This window comes from Piliocolobus tephrosceles, chromosome 5, assembly GCF_002776525.5.
Source record: "Piliocolobus tephrosceles isolate RC106 chromosome 5, ASM277652v3, whole genome shotgun sequence".
Lineage (NCBI taxonomy): Eukaryota > Metazoa > Chordata > Mammalia > Primates > Cercopithecidae > Piliocolobus > Piliocolobus tephrosceles.
The window spans coordinates 65245693-65266132 of record NC_045438.1 but is presented as its reverse complement, the minus strand read 5'-3'; the positions used below and the strand labels follow the sequence as shown (position 1 = coordinate 65266132).

The 20440-nt window shown below is 42.2% G+C and overlaps 2 pseudogenes; one reads left to right on the top strand and one right to left on the bottom strand.

Annotated features, from left to right (window-relative positions):
• Positions 1–3153: 3153 nt before the first annotated feature.
• LOC111538461 lies at positions 3154–14240 on the bottom strand (annotated as a pseudogene).
• A 4790-nt stretch (positions 14241–19030) lies between these two features.
• LOC111538493 lies at positions 19031–19509 on the top strand (annotated as a pseudogene).
• Positions 19510–20440: the final 931 nt, after the last annotated feature.

The following is a 20440-nucleotide window of genomic DNA, read 5'->3' as shown; positions in this document are numbered from 1 at the left end:
TTTCAAAACACATCCCTTTAGGGGTACTACCACCTTTCAAATCTCCTTCTGTCTTTTAGGACTGACAAGAAACCCTTCTAAACTGGCTTTTTAAAATTATTTTTTAAATATGTTGTAACAAGACCCCCAAAATTTTTTTCGCAGAAAGTATAGTGTTTCTTCCTTCTACATATACAACAAAGGATTTCCCATTCCAGTGTCACAGTGGGTTCCACGAGCATTTTAATGATCCAGCTGTTTTCCCTTTTCTGATACACTGCAGTTTTCTACAAGTTACTGAATAATCTCATTAAGCCCTTCCAATCAGCTTGAGCATGCTTCACCTTCTTTTGAGGCAGCTGAAAAGTACACATTATTAAAAGGCAAAAATTCTTCTAACTGCATGAAGGAAAAGACTGCAAAAGGAAGTGCGGATAAAGATATTTTTATATCATAGCCACACTACAGTGAAAAAGTCTAAAATACCTCACAAATATTTAATTTGCTTTTTATTATCATTATTTCAGAGTTATGTTCAATTCTAAACTCCAAAATTTAGGAGGCGTGTGGAGAACTTAAACTGTCCGTACATTACTAAAATACTAGCAATAAACATCATATATGAAGAACGCATATTTTTCAAAACACCTTTACATACACTATTCTATTTGATTCTCAGGACAATCAAATGGATATGACTATATCCATTTCGCAGAGAAAGAAACTGAGTGACAGATAACTTATTTCGTTTTTATTTAAATTTATTTATTCATTTTTATATAGTTGATGAATTCACATTATTCAAAATTCCAAAAGTACATAAAGGTGTATGGTGAAAAAAACTCCCCTCCACTTCTCACCTCTATCCACCCAATTTCCCTTCCTAGAGGAAACTGCTATTTCTTATTTCTAATAAATATCCTCCTGGAGATATTGTATGCTTAGTACAGATGGCTATACATGATTTTTCTTCTTTTTATATAATATCTTAATATAGTCATTGTTCTGAACCCAGCTTTTTTAAACTTAATATATCCTGGAAATCTTTCATATGAGTATATAGTGAATTTCCACTTTGTTTATGGCTTCTTAATATTTGATTGTATAAACTTATGCTTTATTTAAACAGTCTTATATTGATGTATTTTTTTTTCTTTTAAGAGGCAGGGTCTCACTCTGTCATCCAGGCTGGAGTGCAGTTGTGTGATCATAGCTCACGGCAGCACCAAATCCCTGGGCTCAAGGAATCCTCCCATCTCAGCCTCCTGAGCAGGAGGAACTGTAGGCATATGCCACCATGCCAAGCTAATTTTTAAAACTTTTTGTAGAGATGAGGTATTGCTATGTTTCCCAGGCTTGTCTCAAGTGATCCTGCCACCTTGGCCTCCCAAAGTTTTGGGATTACAGGTGTGGGCCACCATGCCAGCCTGTTGAATCATTTCTGTGTTGGAGTTGTAGGGTCAAAAAATATGTGCATTTAAAATTTTGAGAAGTATTGTGAAATTGTCTCCAAGATTAGATAGAGATTTTAGGTGACATAGCCAAGACTGAATAGCTAATTTTTAATGGATATAAAGTTACAGCAAATGTTTTCTAACCAGTAAAATAGGGGATGTGAAGAATGGCATAATTGCATATTTTAGGGGCCAGTAATCCTTTGTGAAACAGATTTAATTGAAGCATCTACAAGAGAAGAGAGGAGTTACCCCTCTTGCTGATTCCATTGTTCTTCATTGCCTTCTGTATTTTGTTCCCTGAACCCTAGGGCCAAGTGATGAATTAACTTCAGCAGGCCTAGATGAGTTTACCTCCCATCAGCCCCTCCTCGTCATAGACTACTGAGATGTGGGCTCCTCTGCCTGCACCGAAAAGTTGAAGTCTTAACATCATCTACCTCAATAAAATAGAAGGCTAAGAAGAGAAGGGGAATGAATTGATGAAGACTTTCAAAGACATTAAAAAGGTCATCAACATACTCTACTGGCAAGTTATACCTCTGTACAATGCTTGCCACGCCTGATAAGCCGCTGTCCATGGTGCTGACAATATCCCTATGGCCTGAGGCATGATTGCTTTTCCTATTTCTAGGGCGTTAGGAATCTTATACAAACTCTCCTAGGCATTCTGAACCAGGGGAGAAAGGAGGAAACAAAGGGAAACAAGAGGGGCAAAGGGACAAGGGCTACTTAGAGAGGCAGAATATTTGTGAGGTTGGATAAAGAAGAGAGATTTGTCTAGGACTGGTATTGTTTACAAATCATCATAGATACTAGCATATAATTCTGCCCCCTTCATGATGGGAAGAGGGTCATATGTACTTTGCTTTATGCTTTCCTTTTGTTATATGCATATTCCCTGAGGATTTAAAGAAAAATACGGTTATAAAAAGGACGATGGAAAGAGTTATGTGGAATTCCTTGAGTGGACAATTTTAGGAATAAGATGGATTGCCATCTGCCTGAGCCGGTTTAACTGTAATCCTGCCAAAGGCTGCAAATAGACTGGATAACCTCCTGAGACCCTCACAATATTTGAAGTTAGGACTTCAATGAAAACATTCATCCTACTCTTGCTCTTTATCTCTGTTTGAGCTTCAGAGCACACTGGATTTAAACTAAAGTAACATCACAGGCTATACTGATTATTTTGTCTTATCTAAAGTCAGTTGCCTTCAAATGTTGTCTTAATACACATGAGAAGTTAATAACTTTTTCAACCTGTCGCTTTTTTCCCTAGCAGCCCAAGAAGATAATACAGAATGTGAATTCAATAAATTCCGTTTACTCCTCAGTGCTGTGCTGGAACCAAACAATCTTCCATTCACATGATTAAGTTTGAAAAATATTTATATTTTGGCATAAAAAAAGAAACATGTGAATTTATATAAAGTTTAAGTATAAAAATATAACTGCGGGCCAGGCGTAGTGGCTCATGCCTGTCATCCCGTCACTTTGGGGGGCTAAGGTGGGTGGAATCACCTGAGGTCAGGAGTTCGAGACCAACCTGACCAACATGACAAAACCCCGTCCCTACTAAAAATACGAGAATTAGCTGGGCGTGGTGGCACATGCCTGTAGCCCCAGCTACTCGGGAGGCTGAGGCAGGAGAATCGCTTGAACCCAGGAGGCGGAGGTTGCAGTGAGCTGAGATTGCACCACTGCACTCCAGCCTGGGCAACAGAGAAAGACTCTTTGCCAAAAAAACAAAAACAAAAACAAAAAAACAAATAAGACCTGTATTTACATTTTTTATACTTGGTTTTGTTTTTATTTTTTAAATGGTGGATTTTCAAATTGGAGAGAACATATAATATTGGAGATTAGGCCAGAGATTTCATAAGTTCTAGAATGTATCTTTCAATATTTTAAATGGCCTCATTGGCAATGCAGTTGGCTTTGTAGGCCTGGCTGTTATTATAATTACTGCTGCTATAGGGATACATAGGTTTCAAGTTGTCTGGGCTTGGGGTGCACTTATCTATGAGCAATCAAAGCAACATCCAGATGTCAGGTCACCAGACATAGTCCTCAGAGGCCCCTATTAGTGTATCCGTCTTCACATGGGTGAGATCTACCCACAGGTCATGGGGAAGGGAATCTCTTCTCCCCAAGGGTTATCTAATTCTGCCTGTGGGCACTGACTCATAACGCATCTGATATTCTAAGCTTAAGGACTGTCTTCACGTTCTATTAAATTTCTCTATTTCAGAGCTGTGACTTAGCTCCAATGTAAAATCCATGTGAGAAAAAGAAACATTTAAGGAAAATGGCATTATCCTTTCTTAAAGATCATTGGTTCTCAACATTTTTTCCTTACATGCAGCTAACAGAATGACCATCTCTCATTACACTGCAGTGATTCTCCACCAAAGTCTGAGTGGGAATGGCAGAAGGGCAAGTCCCTTTCTGCTCTACCCAGGGAGGCTTATCAAAATGGGGGAAGGGTGAACTCTATAAAGCTCCCCAATTTCCAATATGTCCTCCTGGCTTGATAGCTTCCATATGTCCTTTCTTCATCTTTTCTCTGCACCAGAAGGCTAACAAGCACCACCAGACTCCCTGTGCCTGCCCTTAGCTTCTAGTTGAATTCAGTCAAGGAAAAGTACCAGCAAGAGATCAGAGGGAGTGGGTGGAAAGTTAAAGGTATTTATTTCCTTGGCTCTCTGTGGGGGTACCACAGGCTGGATTCATCTCTTGACTAAAAGTCACTACTCCTGTCCAAGAGCCTTCTCTGTTCAGTCTCTGTCTCCAAGTTCTCTTCTGGTGATGGCATCTTCTCTTTATCCCTTTCAAACCTAGAAGGGTAACAGTGTCCCTTGTTACTAGCCCCACAGAACTGCACAATTCCTTATGGTTTCCCTGCATCCTACATATATCTTTGTAAAGAGTCCCTTTATCAACTCAAATTACCTTCTCTTTTCTGCAAGGATCCTCACTAATACAATCTCCACCTCCCATCCCCCTCAGAGAACAAAACAAAACAAAAAAACCTTACTCTGTAAAATCTGAATACTACAATCTAGGCTTTTGTTGAAGAAAAATACATAAATTACCTATATGAATAATATTTATCTATCTTTCAGAAACCATGGTTAAATATGTGGCTCAATATTTCTTGTATAATTAACTACATGATAGTTTTTCAAGTTAAATATTTTTAAAACTTAAAATATTTTATTCCAAGGAACTTATCTCTCTGTTTGCAAATAATCAGAATTCTCTAGTTTATAGCCTATAACCTATGCCATCATAGCTTGACTACTAGGAAGCTTACAGAGAAATTTATACATAAGTCAGAGTAAAACATTAGCTTAGATTTTGCTCTACTTATTTATCCTTCCTTCAATATAGAATTTAATGTTCTATTTTCATTTTAATGGTCATGTTAAACATGTCTTTAATTCCAACTGTTTTGAAGTTAGAAAGTCCGTATGTCACACATAAATGCTTGTTATACTTCTTAATGATTATTCATTGTGTTCCCAGTTATACTGATGTGGAACATTTTTTTTTTCCAAGCCAAACTGTATCCAGCTTTATTAAAGATACTTTCCATAAACAATCATGGTATTTCAGGCAGGACATGGCCAGACAATCATTAACAGTATACAACTTTCAAACTCCCTTCTTCAATGGACTACCAAAAATCAGAAAGCCACTATAAAACCCAATGAAGTCTTCATCTGACGCTCTGAACAGGGAAAGTTTAGAGTGAGGGTCAACATTTCACATTTAGCATGTTTTTGACAACTTTTCACAAGCCAACCCTGACTTTCAGAAAGTGAAATGAAAATGGCAGAATTTATCTGAAGATCCTCAATCTAGAAATGGAACCGCTGTCCCTTTTGACAGATGGCATCTCAGCAGCATCACTGGAAAGTCCAGATTGCCTGACACACTGGTAAGCAATGACTGGGGGTCAGGTCCCAACAGGTGTCTGGGCTTAAGGGAGTTAAGTCTATGCTGAAAAATAGAAAGGGAGAAGAGGACATAAAAACTAATTTGTTTTTCCATACCACCAGGCTTTTGTGCCAAGCGGCCACGTGTGTCAAAGTCAGGGAATCCCTCCTCCTGGAGCCAAGAGGAAGTCTCTCAAAACCAGAAGGGAAAAGTATTTTCCCGACATCAATCCAGCTTCAGAGACATTCTGTGAGTGACATATGCCCCTTCCCCCAAAAACAACAACGAGGTGTTCTGTATGCTAACAACATAGTTTAAAAAAAAAAAAAAAAAGTAAAACAAAATTCTGCATTTTTACAAAACTTGATAAAAAATAGTATTTCAAACTGTACACTCACCATAAGTACACAGTTATCAAAAATCCACACACTTCACTTGGCCTCTCCAAAACCTTCTGCTTTCTGTGCCTGGTCTGTTTTGGCATCTCCATTTTCTGCAGGGTTATTCCTCTCCTTGCCAGCATCAGCTTTTCCCTTTTTCCCTTTGGGTACCTTCTCTCCCTTCTTTGCAGAGGCCTTTTTAGGCTTGGGCTCTGGTTTTGGAGAAGCAGGTTTAGCAGACAGCCTCGCGGATCTTCTCTGTGGTTCGTCCTTCCCTTTGGCTTTATCTCCTTTAGCATCCCCTTCAACCTTTCTCTTGGGCATGCTGGCGGTGACAGTGGTGGGACACAGGCGCTGGACGCAGGATACAGCGCTGAGCAGGCTTGGTCCGTCCAGGGGTCGTTCTAGCCTCTTCTTCTTCCAATGTGGGACTTTTTTTTACACTTGTAAAAAGACTCAGCAATAAGGCTCTTCCTATAAGCAAACACTCTAGTCAAAAATTTTCTTTGAAAAAGAAGTCTAAATCGAAATGAAATAGGCATGTCAGTCAAACATTTGTACCCACACCTCTGATTAATTGAAGTTTTTGTTTCTTCATTAACCATCCATTTTTAATTTTTTAAAAGTACACTAACTTAAAAAGCTGTTTCTATGCCGGGTGCAGTGGCTCAGGCCTGTAATTCCAGCACTTTGGGAGGCTAAGCCAGGCGGATCATCTGAGGTCACGAGTTCGAGACCAGTGGAGCCAACATGGTGAAACCCTGTCTCTACTAAAAATACAAAAATTAGCCGACCATGATGGTGGCTGCCTGTGAACCCAGCTACTCAGGAGGCTGAGGCAGGAGAATCGCTTGAACCTGGGAGGCCGAGTTTGCAGTGAACTGAGATTGCGCCACTGCACTCCACCCTAGGCGACAGAGTGAGACTCTGTCTCAGAAAAAAAAAAAAAAAAAGCTGTTTATAGTGTCCAAACAATATAAGCCTACTACTTTATGGTAGAAACCTAACCTGATGATCATGAAAACTTAATAAGAACCTTGTTACTTTTAAAAATCAGATACAAAAAGTCACCTATAAGAGCCTTCTTAATGAAAACATTAATAGTCTCAAACTGATGACTGTTTCACTGTAACACACTCATTCCCTGGAACATCCTCACCCTTGACATTGGGTGGGCATATGGTATATATTCCATAAATGCTTACTGAATTGAGAAAGGAAATTTATATACTTGCATTGAGAAGTGTTTTCAGAAAATGCAACCCTAAAAAACCCATCCTTTAAGTGATATACATTGCATTTCTGATTACACTTTTTTGTTTTTGTTTTTGTTTTTGTTTTGTTTTGTTTTGAGATGCAGTTTCGCTCTTGTTGCCCAGGCTGGAGTGTAATGGTGCAATCTCGTTTCACCACAACCTCCAACTCCCAGGTTCAAGCGATCCTTCTGCCTCAGCCTCCCGAGTAGCTGGGATTACAGGTGTGCACCATGATGCCCAGCTAATTTTGTATTTTTAGTAGAGACAGGGTTTCTCCATGTTGGTCAGGCTGTTCTGGAACTCCTGACCTCATATGATCCATCCACTTCAGCCTCCCAAAGTGCTGGGATTACAGGCGTGAGCCACCATGCCCGGCCTCTTCCACTTTTCTTATTTCAGCACAGCCGTTGAATTTCCCTCCTCCCATCTGAGAGCATGTGTCCCCATTTCTTTAGTTGCTTCATAGGGCCTTTACCATTCCTTCTCCTACTTGTAATAGAGCTAACAATTGAGGTAATTTGGCCAGGCGCAGTGGCTCATGCCTGTAATCCCAACACTTTGGGAGGCCAAGGAGGGCAGATCACTTGAGGTCAGGAGTTCGAGACCAGCCTGGCCAACATGGTGAAACCCCGTCTCCACTAAAAATACAAAAATTGGCAGATGTGATGATGCGTACCTGTAGTCCCAGCTACTCAGGAGGCTGACACAGGAGAATTGCTTAAACCTGAGACGCAGAGGATGTAGTGAGCCGAGATTGTGCCAAGCACTCCAGCCTGGGTGACAGAGCAAGACTTTGAGACTTCAGCTAAAAAAAAAAAAAACCCAAAAAACATTGAGCTAGTTAGCAATACAAACATCCAGAATCAAGATGTATCAGTCGCACCATCTCCTCTTCACCATCTCGTACAGTACTCCCCTGAGAAGATACTTGCTTATATATATTGTTTTTAAACTCTGATTTTGGCTTCACTGGCTTACTAACTTCATCTTCTGTGGATGATTTTCTTAAGATACTATGTATTTTTTAAAAAGTGTTTGTTGGCCAGGCCGGTGGCTCACACCTGTAATCCCAGCATTTTGGGAGGCCGAGGCGGGCGGATTACGTGAGGTCAGGAGTTCGAGACCAGCCTGACCAACATGGAGAAACCCCATCTCTACTAAAAAAACAAAATAAGCCGGGCATCATGGCGTATGCCTGTAATCCCAGCTACTCAGGAGGCTGAGGCAGGAGGATCGCTTGAACCCGGGAGGTGGAGGTTGTGGTGAGCTGAGATCACGCCATTGCACTTCAGCCTAGGCAAGAAGAGCAAAACTCCGTCTCAAAAAAAAAAAGTTTGTTGATAAACAGTTTGTTAAAATCATAAATGTAATGTAAGTCACTTAAAGGATGGATTTTTTTAGGGATGCATTTTCTGAAAACACTTCTCAATACATGTATATAAATTTCCTTTCTCAATTCAGTAAGCATTTAGAGACCATCCTGGCCAACATGGTGAAACCCTGTCTCTATTAAAAATACAAAAAAAAATTAGCTCAGCATGCTGGCGTGTGCCTGTAGTCCCAGCTACTCGGGAGGCTGAGATGGGAGAATCGCTTGAACTGGGGAGGTGGAGTTTACAGTGAGCCGAGCTCTCACCTCTGCACTCCAACCTGGTAACAGAGTGAGACTACATCTCAAAAAAAAAAAAAAAAAAAAAAAACTGGAAGATCGGCTGGGCACGGTGGCTCACACCTGTAATCCCAGCACTTTGGGAGGCTGAGGCAGATGGATTACCTGAGGTCAGAAGTTCAAGACCAGCCTAGCCAACATGGTGAAACCCCATCTCTACTAAAAGTAGAGAAATTAGCTGGGCGTGGTGGCAGGCACCTGTAGTCCTGGCTACTCAGGAGGCTGAGGCAGGAGAATTGCTTGAACCCGGGAGGCAGAGGTTGCAGTGAGCCAGGATTATGCCACTGCACTCCAGCCTGGGCAATATAGTGAGACTCTGTCTCATAAAAAAGAAAAAAAAAAGTCAGAGACAAATATGTACCCTTTATAAACAGGCAAAAACTAAACAATATGTGATTAAATTATTAAGAACAGCAGGGGAATTATTATTACAAAATACAGATAGTGGTAAATACAGATAGTAATACAAACATGATTCACTGCAGCCTCAACCTCCTGGGCTCAAGCAATCCTCCCACCTCAGCCTTCCACGTAGCTGGGACTACAGGCGCATGCCACCACATCTGGCCAATTTTTAAATTTTTGGTAGAGACAGGTGTCAACATATTGCCAAGGCTGGTGTTGAACTCCTGGACTCAAGCGATCCTCCCACCTCCACCTTTCAAAGTGCTGGGATTACAGACACGAGCCACTGTGCCCGGCCTCATGCTGCATTTTCTAACTATGTTGGTGATAATAATAATGTTAGTAATGAGGATGATGATAAAAATGACTAGCGTGTGTTCCATGTTCACAATATACCACTCACAGGTCTACATGCTCTAGACTCACAGCAAGCCCTGTGCTGTTACCTAGTGTGCCTTACATTACCTAACTAGTAACTGGTGGAGTGGAGATTCTGACAAAGGAAGTCTGACTCCAGAGCACATGTTCTTAATCGCAGCACTCTGTTCTTCTGGACAATCTTGTATTAATTTTCTGAGCCTGCAAAAACAAACTACCACTGACTTAGTGGCTTTAAAACAACAGAAATTTATTCTGTCACAGTTACAGAGGCTAAAAATACAAAATCCAGCAGGGCCATGCTCTCTCCAGGGGCTGTAAGGAAAATTCTTCCTCGCCTCTTCCAGCTGCTGGTAGGTTCTTTGGCATTTCTTTATTTTTCTTTCCTTTGAGACGGAGTCTTGCACTGTTGCCCAGGCTGGAGTGCAATGGTGCAATCTCTGTTCACTGCAGCCTCCACTTCTCGGGTTCAAGTGATTCTCCTGCCTCAGCCTCCCAAGTAGCTGGGATTACAGGTGCCTGCCACCATGCCTGGTTAATTTTTTGTTGTTGTATTTTTAGTAGAGACGGGGTTTCACCATGTTGGCCAGGCTGGTCTCAAACTCCTGGCCTTAGGAGATCCACCCACCTCAGCCTCCCAAAGTGCAGGGATTACAGGCATGAGCCACTGCACCCGGCCTGCCCTGGCATTTCTGCTTAGGCTGTGGCTGCATCATTTCAACCTCTGCCTCTGTCTCCACATGGCCTTCTGTGCGTGTCTAATCTCCGTGTGTCTCACCCTTGTCACTGGACTTGGGACTCATCTGGATAATCTAAGACAAGTTTCTCTTCTCAAAAAACCTTAACTTGCCAGATGCGGTAGCTCATGCATGTAATCCTAGCACTTTGGGAGGCCGAGGCAAGAGGATTGTTTGAGCTCAGGAGTTCGAGACCAGCCTGGGCAACACATGGAAACCCTGTCTCTACAAAAAAATACAACAGTTAGCCAGGCACCGTGGCTCACATCTATGGTCCCAGCTACTTGGGGGACTGGGACAAGAGGATCGCTTGAGCCTGGAGGGTGGAGATTACAACGAGTGGAGATTGTGCCATTGCACTCCAGCCTGGGTGACAAACTGAGTCTGTCTCAAAAAAAAAAAAAAAAAATCCTTAACGTAAACACCTTTTCTTGTCATAAGAGGTACTATCCACTCTTTTACTATATAAGTATATTTACATGTTCTGGGCATTCGGATGTGGACATATCTTTTGGGAACCACCATTCAACACATAAAACTATAAAAAATCAACTGACTTTTGGATATTGCATGTAAACCCAGCAAACTGGCTGTATTTTCCTATCAGCGCCAATAAATGTCTGTTGATTCTTTTGAGTTTTAATTCTAGTCAATCACGTCATCTGTGAATTAGCTAAAACTGCTTTTTTTGTGTGTGGAGATTCTGTATTTTATTGTGCATGCTACCCTATTATCATCATTGTCATCACAAACAACAAATGTTTAGTGAGTGTTTACTTGGTAAAAATCACTGTACTCGATAATATGGGGATCAAAAGGATGAAAAGGACATAGTCTTTGCCCTCTCAAAAGCATAATAATTGAGATATGGTTCATATACATGAAAAAAATCACTATTAAGCAAAAGGGAACAAGGTTGCAATTCCCTTTGCAGTGTGAGTCTTCACTTAAAAGAACTGCTTTTCAGTCAGGCGTGGTGGCTCACGCCTATAATCCCAGGACTTTGAGAGGCCGAGGCCGGCGGATCACCTGAGGTCAGGCGTTCGACACCAGCCTGGCCAAAATGGAGAAACCCCGTCTCTACTAAAAATACGAAATTAGGCATGGTGGCACATGCCTGTGGCTGAGGCAGTAGAATCACTTGAACCCGGGAGGCAGAGGTTGCGGTGAGCCGAGATTGGGCCATTGCATTCCAGCCTAGGTAACAAGAGCAAAAGTGTGTCTCAGAAAAAAAAAGAATTGCTTTTCTTCTGCCTCAGTACATGAGCATGCTGCATTACTCCACATAGGCTATTTCGTCAGGACTCCCTACTCTCCCTCTCCTCTTTTTTTTCTCTCCCTTGTTTTGGACATGTCCAGTCTGTGGTCTGAACCACTCATATTATTAGAAGTCAATGGAAAAGGAAAAGCAAAGCAGGAGAAGCTTGCAGCTGAACAGCAGAGTGAGCAACAGCTATCATTATTCTCTCTACCTGGCAGGGCTTCTTGCCTCTTACATAAAACAGAGATTACTGAGGTTGCAAAAGACTCTGAAATCTTGCTAGGTGTAGTGGTTCATACCTATAATCTCAGCACTTTGGGAGACTGAGGCAGGGAGGAGCATTTGAGTGCAAGAGTTCAAAACCAGCCTGGGCAACATAGTGAGATCCCATCTGTATCAAAAAAATTTAAAAATTAGATGAATGTGGTGGTGTGTACCTATAGTCCCAGCTACTCAGGAGGCTGTAGTCCCAGGAGGCTGCGTTGGGAGGATTGCTTGAGCCCAAGAGGTCGAGGCTGTAGTGAGCTGTGATGGTCCAACTGTATTTTAGCCTAGGTGACAAAGTAAGATACCATCTCAAAAAAAAGAAGACTAAAAAACAAAAAAAAAATCTGAAATCTTTCCCAGAAGCTGATTGCCATGCTGAGAATTCTGCAGGAATATAAGACAAATAAATAACATTGATTTTTTACCCATGAAAAGAGCAAAAGATTAAGAAAATTAATAAAAGAAAATGTGACCATAAAATTTGGATTAAGGAGATATTTTTAGCCTTTCAGTTGTTCTCAGACAATTTTGGAGTAGCTTTAATTTAGCTAATCCTTGGATGGATTACTACATAAAAAATTTTAAGTGGCTTACAGAATAGGGTGTCCAATACAATCTATTTTTGACAAAAAGAAATAGATAGGCACAAAAAGGAATGTCAGCTGTCAGCTGCTATCCCAAGTGCTATGATTTTAGTTTTTACGTTCTTCTTCTATAGTAACTGCATTTTCTATATTGAATATATATTACTTTAATAATTTTTAAAATATAACGTTTAGTCGAATTTAAAAATACGTCAACATATGGCCATTGTGCCCATGTCATGCACTCTATAGAAATTATATTAGGCCAGGTGCGGTGGCTCACGCCTATAATCCCAGTACTTTGGGAGGCCGAAGTGGGCAGATCACCTGGGGTCAGAAGTTCGAGACCACCCTGGCCAACATGGTGAAATCCTGTCTCTACTAAAAATACAAAAGTTAGCCGGGTGTGGTGGCATAAGCCTATAATCCCAGCTACTCAGGAGGCTGAGGCAGGGGAATTGCTTGAACTCAGAAGGCAAAGGTTAGAGTGAGCCAAGATCGTGCCATTGCACTCCAGCCTGGGCAACAAGAGTGAGACTCCGTCTCAAAAAAAAAAGCAAGCATATTTACCACACAATTTCACACCTGTGAACCAGCAGGAGAGAGACCCAGAACTGGGGAGATGGAGGATAAGGTCAATCTCTGAAATAGAAAATAGTAGAATTCCGGCCGGGCGCGGTGGCTCAAGCCTGTAATCCCAGCACTTTGGGAGGCCGAGACGGGTGGATCACGAGGTCAGGAGATCGAGACCATCCTGGCTAACACGGTGAAACCCCGTCTCTACCAAAAAAATACAAAAAGCTAGCTGGGCGAGGTGGCAGGCGCCTGTAGTCCCAGCTACTCGGGAGGCTGAGGCAGGAGAATGGCGTAAACCCGGTAGGTGGAGCTTGCAGTGAGCTGAGATCCGGCCACTGCACTCCAGCCCAGGCGACAGAGCGAGACTCGGTCTCAAAAAAAAAAAAGAAAAGAAAATAGTAGAATTCCTTTAAAATAACATCCATACAGAAAGATCATTGGCCAGTTATTTTGGTGGGACCAAATTAGCTCCCAGGTTGTTTCTTGAATTATAGGAAGTTATATCTCAGGAAGACATGGACTGAAAAAGAGCTCAGACAAGGATTAGAAGAGGGGACCCCTTGGCCACTCCCGTGCTTTCCTAAGCTTGCGTTATTAGTTCTATTTCAATCACAGTTTCTTCCCAGTCACTTATCCATGGATCAGGTGGATGTTTTCATTAAATTAGAAAGCATAACCCATAAATCCACTAAACTGGGCTCACATTAGCTACAAGTGGTCAAAATGCACTGAGGGGCTACAGGAGGGTGCCGCCCACCCCACTCTGAGTTGAGGGCTCTCCAACAGCACACCTGACACAGGCACCATGGCCCTCAGTTGTACTAGAAGGATCACATTATCTAGTACAATTCACAGGGGTGAGTGCCAGGAGTCAAAACAAACATTGAATATTAGCAAAGCAGAATTTACATTTTTAGATAAAATAAATATAAATAGACATTTTAGTATCTTCTTACCGTGCTCCAAAGAAGTATCAGGGGCCCCATGCTCACACCCCACTTTGGAGAACGCCAGTGAAGAGTAGGAACGGAGGCAAACATTTCAAAAGCTTCAGATAAACATTTAATAATCCCATCAGCTACTCCATGGGGTAGATCAGGACAGTCTCACTGAAAATGAAGGCTCATAGAAGGAAAGAAAATTGCCACATTCCCATAATTAACCAGGGCACAGTTGAAATCCCAAATGTCCCTGCCTAACCCTGCATCCTGGGTCCCATCTCACAAGAAGTCCCTGCCAGGTGGGTTGGCCCAGGCACACTTTGCCCGTGAGGAAGCCCCGAACTGGGTAAACTGCAGGGCAGAAGGCAGGAGCAGACGGAAAGCAACAGGAAGGAGCAGTTGCTGGCTTGGGGAAATGAAGAGTTTGTGGAGATGAAGGGGAAGTCCGTGTTTCAGTTATCAGCGAGCCTGCAGGAGGAAGTGCCCAGCACACAGCGAGAAACCAGTAGTCAGGTCAGGTATGCAGATATAGAAGTGGGAGTCATCTGGGTGGAGGTTAAAACCAAAGACATGTAAGAGAAACCTGGGCCGGGCACGGTGGCTCATGCCTGTAATCCCAGCATTTTGGGAGGCCGAGGTGGGCAGATTATCTGAGCTCAGGAGTTCATGACTAGCCTGGGCAACACAGTGAAACTCCGTCTCTACTAAAATACAAAAAATTAGCTGGGCATGACAGCATGCACCTGTAGTCCCAGCTACTTGGGAGGCTGAGGCAGGAGAATTGCTTGAATCCAGGAGGCAGAGGTTGCAGCGAGGCGAGATCATGACACTGCACTCTAGTCTGGGCAACAGAACAAGACTGTCTCCAGAAAAAAAAAAAGAAACCTGAAGAGAGAAGGGAGATGGAGGGAGCCAACAAAGACACATTTATGTGTAACATGGAGTCACTCACAGTTGCAGTAAATCCCCAAAACTAAAACTGGGCTCCAAAACTAAAATAATAGGTCACGCATGAGCACACACATAACATAACTCCAACAGAATTAGCCACAACAAATGCATAAATGTAATTATTCATTCAGCCTCCCCACACAAATCTTATCATTGCTGAATTTTTATCACATGCCTAAAAAAATGAAATACTCAGTAGTGAAAGGTGATGAGTAGCAAAATGATTACCTATAACAGCACTAAATTAAACAAAATTCTAAAAAACAATAGCAGCAACTGAAACCTTGAATGATTAGTCATTTTAGGAACACATGCCTTTGCAGATTGAAATTTTTCACAACAGAAGGAGAGCCTGTTTTTTTTTCTCAACTAAACAGCAAAACCCATGGATTTTCTGCTTCTCCAGTGAGAGGGTGCTGACCTGGCAGCTGATCCAACAGGTCTGAACCGAGGGAGCCATTTACCCACTGCAGAAGGATGTGTTGGCTTTCTTGGTCATGTGACCACTCCTAACCAGAGACACCAGACAAATTCAGAGTTTTAGAAGACACGGAGTTTTGGCTTTAAATTTGCGGAGCCTTTAAGGAGATTCTGGAGGCCCATCCTAGCGGACTTGGGATGTTCTGAATTTTTTGGAACTTACCTTTGTTTATTATCCCAACTCTCAATTGGGGTCACAGCAAATATGAATTGAAGGCACCCAACTCTTTTCCTATTGTGATGCCTGAAATGCCACTATTTTAGGGTTTCCTTTTGGCTCTGGAGACTTGCTTGTTGAAACGTTGCACTTTAATTACATACTACTGTTCATCTGAACTTAGTGAGAGGAGGATCTGGTGGAAAGAATTCCTACGGGACTTCAACATTAGGCAGCCACCCAAAAGCGGTAAACGAAAGAGAGATGATGGCAAGATGAATCCTGAAGGGAAAGCTAAGAGAGCCTCATAGCAAACTTTCCTACTTACAGTTTTCCTTGAGTCTCGATAATCACTCTAGCTAATGGATTCACCTCTAGCTTATACCTATTCCAAACTATCACTTCTTAGTAGATCAGATAGACTTCTTGGTAAAGACTCAAATGGGGAGAGGTGCTGACAGGGCTGGAGAAGGCAGTAGTAGTTCTTGCAGCAGAGCTGAAAATAACGCAGTCTCACTAAGCCAGGGGAGACCTCAGACAGCCAACAACACTTGTATCTGTGTTGGCTTCTGTGGCTTCCTTTTAAATGAAATGAATGGATTAGTCCTTCTCCCTTCTGTCTCTCTTCCTGATTCTAAGCATCTAATGAAGAAATGAACATGGCTAGGAACTGACTGGCTTTGCGCTAAATCCTGAGGTCCCCAAGGGATCTTTGAGGCACAGAACCCACCTCCACCAATGGTGGCTTTTGAGAGGTTTGATTCAGTTACCAGGTATTTAGGAGAATCTCACTAAAACCAGGAATTCTGTGTCATATTATACACTGTTATAAGTGCTCTGTAATTTGCTGGAAATTGTGTCAGCACTGAAAGTTAATTGCCAGATGTTTAGATAGTAAATACAGATACTGCTGAATAACACAAATATGTGCTTTCCCAAATAAGTTTGATTTGCTGAAATGCATGCGCCAGTCTCTAAATAACCTAGAAAACTAGATGATGTATGGTAAAATTTAACAACCAATGAAAGGAGACATAATAAGTAAGTACTCTTGAAGAATCATAATCAAAATTCCTTTTGTTATCTAGTCACACAAGAAGAAATCCTAGATTCTGGTTGCTATTTTCAAAGGTTTATTATGAACTCACAGGAGGCCACTTGCTACTGTGGAAAGGACATGAGCTTGGTGTTTAATCAGATACCAAATGCCTGCTCTGTGACATACTGACTGTGTGACTTTGGGCAAGTTAATTAACTTTTCTGAACATCAGTTTTCATCTATAGAATGGGTTGTTGAGAAGACTGATAGAAAATGTAGTTGAGGTACCTAACAGTGACCTCACCTAGTGGGTACTTACTACAGACTGAATGTTGGTATCCACCTCCCAAATTCATATCTTCAAGCTCTAATCTCCAATGTAGTGGTATTTGGAAATAAGGCCTTTGGAAGATAATTAAATTATGAAGGTGGAGCCCACATGAATGGAATTAGTGACCTTATAAGAAGAGATCTGAGATTTATGTTCTCTCTCTGCCAGGTGAGGACACAGCAAAAAGGCAGCTGTCTGCACAATAGGCCAAGAACTGAATCTGTCCACACCTTAATCCTGAACTTCCCAGCCTCTAGAACTGTAAGAAATGAATTTCTGTTGTTTAACACCCAGTCTATGATATGTTTGTGATAGCAGTCTGAACTAAGACAGTACTGTATAATAATAGTGCAATAGGACAATAGTTTTTGAAGTCTTAACTGATACTTTTTTTCCAAGTATTCTCTTACCATTTGACTTTTGGTCCCAATCAGTCAAGCAGATCATTATGTAAGGAGTACGAGGGCAGAAGGCAGAGAAAAGAGGTATAACTCCTCAGCTTTTGAATTTCAAAGGTCGAGGCTTTGAAGAAAGGGAATGAACAGATGAGAGATTTAGGTGGTTATAGGATAAATAAGGAAGAGTTACCCTTCACCTCAGACCAAAAAGATTCCCTGAGGTAGGGGGAGGAGCCTACCATTGAATGCTGGAGTTGTGCGGGACTGAGAAAAGAAAAGGGAGTGCAGCAAGTCTGTGTAAGGAGCAGTGAGGTCCCCTGGACACTCTCACTGCCTCCTATGCCAGGCTAGGCAACCTCTACTCCCAAACTCTGGCAAAAGTGAAAGGTCTATTAATCTCTGCAGGGTTGGGACATGAAAGGTTTAAGCATGGCAGGTACAGGTACACAAAGGTATGGGTAACAGACTATAAGGAAATGAGAATTTAATGAAAGTTGGAGTTCCTCAAGGATCTAGAACTAGAAATACCATCTGACCCAGCCATCCCATTACTGGGGATATACCCAAAGGATTATAAATCATGCTGCTATAAAGACACATGCACACGTATGTTTATTGTGGCACTATTCACAATAGCAAAGACTTTGAACCAACCCAGATGTCCATCAGTGACAGACTGGATTAAGAAAATGCGGCACATATACACCATGGAATACTATGCAGCCATAAAAAAGGATGAGTTCGTGTCCTTTGTAGGGACATGGATGCGGCTGGAAACCACCATTCTCAGCAAACTATTGCAAGAACAGAAAACCAAACACCACATGTTCTCACTCTTAGGTGGGAATTGAACAATGAGATCACTTGGACACAGGAAGGGGAACATCACACACCAGGGCCTGTTGTGGGGTGGGGGGAGGGGGGAGGGATAGCATTAGGAGATATACCTAATGTAAATGACGAGTTAATGGGTGCAGCACACCAACATGGTTCACGTATACATACGTAACAAACCTGCACGTGGTGCACATGTACCCTAGAACTTAAAGTATAATTTAAAAAAAGAAAAAGAAAAAGAAAGTCAGAGTTTCGAATGAGTCTTCTAACCCTCTTTCCCCTCTGGCAATCGAAACATTGACAGCCAGACATATACTCCCAGGGAGAAAATGAGAGGGTACCTTTCTGTGGAAACTGACCAAGTCAAGAAAAACACCTACAGATACTGACATTTGGGATTTCTCACAAAAAAAAAAAAAAAAAGTTCGCTTGCTGGCTTCTCTCTCTCCAGTGAATTCCACCAGTCAATGAGTTCTTTCTTCCCCTCTCTGACAAACACCTAGAACTTCTGATCAGCTTTTTGAGTACTTGTGTCTTGGCTGTCCAAGAATTATCAGACATTTGAAGAGGACCACTAACAGGAAGAAAAAGAGCAAAACAAGAAATAGAATTAAAGGATCTTAGAGAAAACAGATAACACAATACATATTTATTAATTTTTAAAAAACATTGGCTAGCTGTGGTGGCTCACACTCATAATTCTAGCACTTTGGGAGGCCAAGGTGGAAGGATTGCTTGAGCTCAGGAGTTCAAGACTGGCCTGGGCAACATAGTGAGACTCCATCTCTACAAAAATTTAAAAAAAAAAAAATATTCCACAGTCATGATGACGCATACCTATAGTCCCAGCTACTTGGGAGGCTGAGGTGGGAGGATTGCTTGAGCCCAGGGGGTTGAGGCTACAGTGAGCTGTGATTATGCCACTGTACTCCAACCTAAGTAACAAGGCAAGATGCTGTCTCAAAAATATATAAAAATTTCAGATTAGGGGCATGAGGCTGACACATGGTAGATGCGGTGCTGTTCGAGTTTCTACACATGGAGATGGTAGCAGAGCTGTGGGATCACAAACCCAAACCTGTCTGGTGCGGGGGGTACAGAAGATAAGCCTGTTGATCCTGGAGAGCATGGATTTCTGTGTGAGCCAGGTTCTAGGCAAGAGACTGCCCCTGGAGATGCTCATTTCAGGGAGGAGCTGGGTGTCCTCAAATTCATATGCAAAAATTTGTGGGCGGCTGTGTTCCAACAGATGGACAACCTGTGCACCAACGACCAAGGGACCTACTTTTTTCAGGACAACAGCTTCCACTCCTCATCCCGATGATCTTGGGCCTGCAGTATCTGGAGGAAGCACCCAAGTTCCTGGATTCACTTGTGGCCTCCTGCATGGCACCCTCAGTACCCTGGGCATACAGAGTTTGGTCACTGCCTCCGTGGCAACCCTGACCTCCTGTAAGTTCCCACTGATAATCTGGAAATCCTGAGGACCCCAGTTCTCCACCCACACTGAGCCTCACAGCTGCTTCTGGCGCTAAACCCCTCTGGAGACAGAAGATCCCTTTGCCCAGGGACCCTGGGCCTGCTGCTTTTGGGGGTGGTCTTGGGGCTGATACTGGGGATCCCAGCCTCTAGGGGTCACATGTATTCAGGAAGTGAGTATCAAAGAGAGGTGGGAGCATCATGGGAAGCAAGGAGATACCAACTAGAGTTGGGACTAGAGTGGAGGATTCTCACATTGGGCACATTACTCTGCATGGCAGATGCTCACTAACGGTTCTACATATGGGAAAAAATTTCAAAACATTATTATACATATCCTCAGAGAAGCAAGAAATATAATTCATCCATAAAACAAGAACACAATGCTATGGAAAAAGAACACTCTGAAAACAAGAAATAGCTCCAGGAAATTTAAAATATGATTGCCAAATTGAAAAGATATTAATTAACAAATTAGAAAATAGGCATGGCAAGGTGCCTCACGCCTGTAATCCCAGCATTTTGGGAGGCCATGGCAGGTGGATCAGCTGATATCAGGAGTTCAAGACCAGCCTGGCCAACATGGTGAAACCCCATCTCTACTAAAACTACAAAAATCAGCCGGGCATGGTGGTGGGCACCTGTAATCCCAGTTACTTGGGAGGCTGAGGCAGAAGAATCACTTGAACCGAGGAGGCAAAGGTTGCAATGAGCCAGGATGGCGCCACTGCACTCCATCCTGGGTGACAGAGTGAGATTCCATCGAGAGAGAGAGAGAGAGAGAGAAAGGAAGGAAAGAAGGAAGGAAGGAAGGAAAGAAGGAAGGAAGGAAGGAAGGAAGGAAGGAAGGAAGGAAGGAAGGAAGAAAGAAAGAAAGAAAGAAAGAAAGAAAGAAAGAAAGAAAGAAAGAAAGAAAGAAAGAAAGAAAGAAAGAAA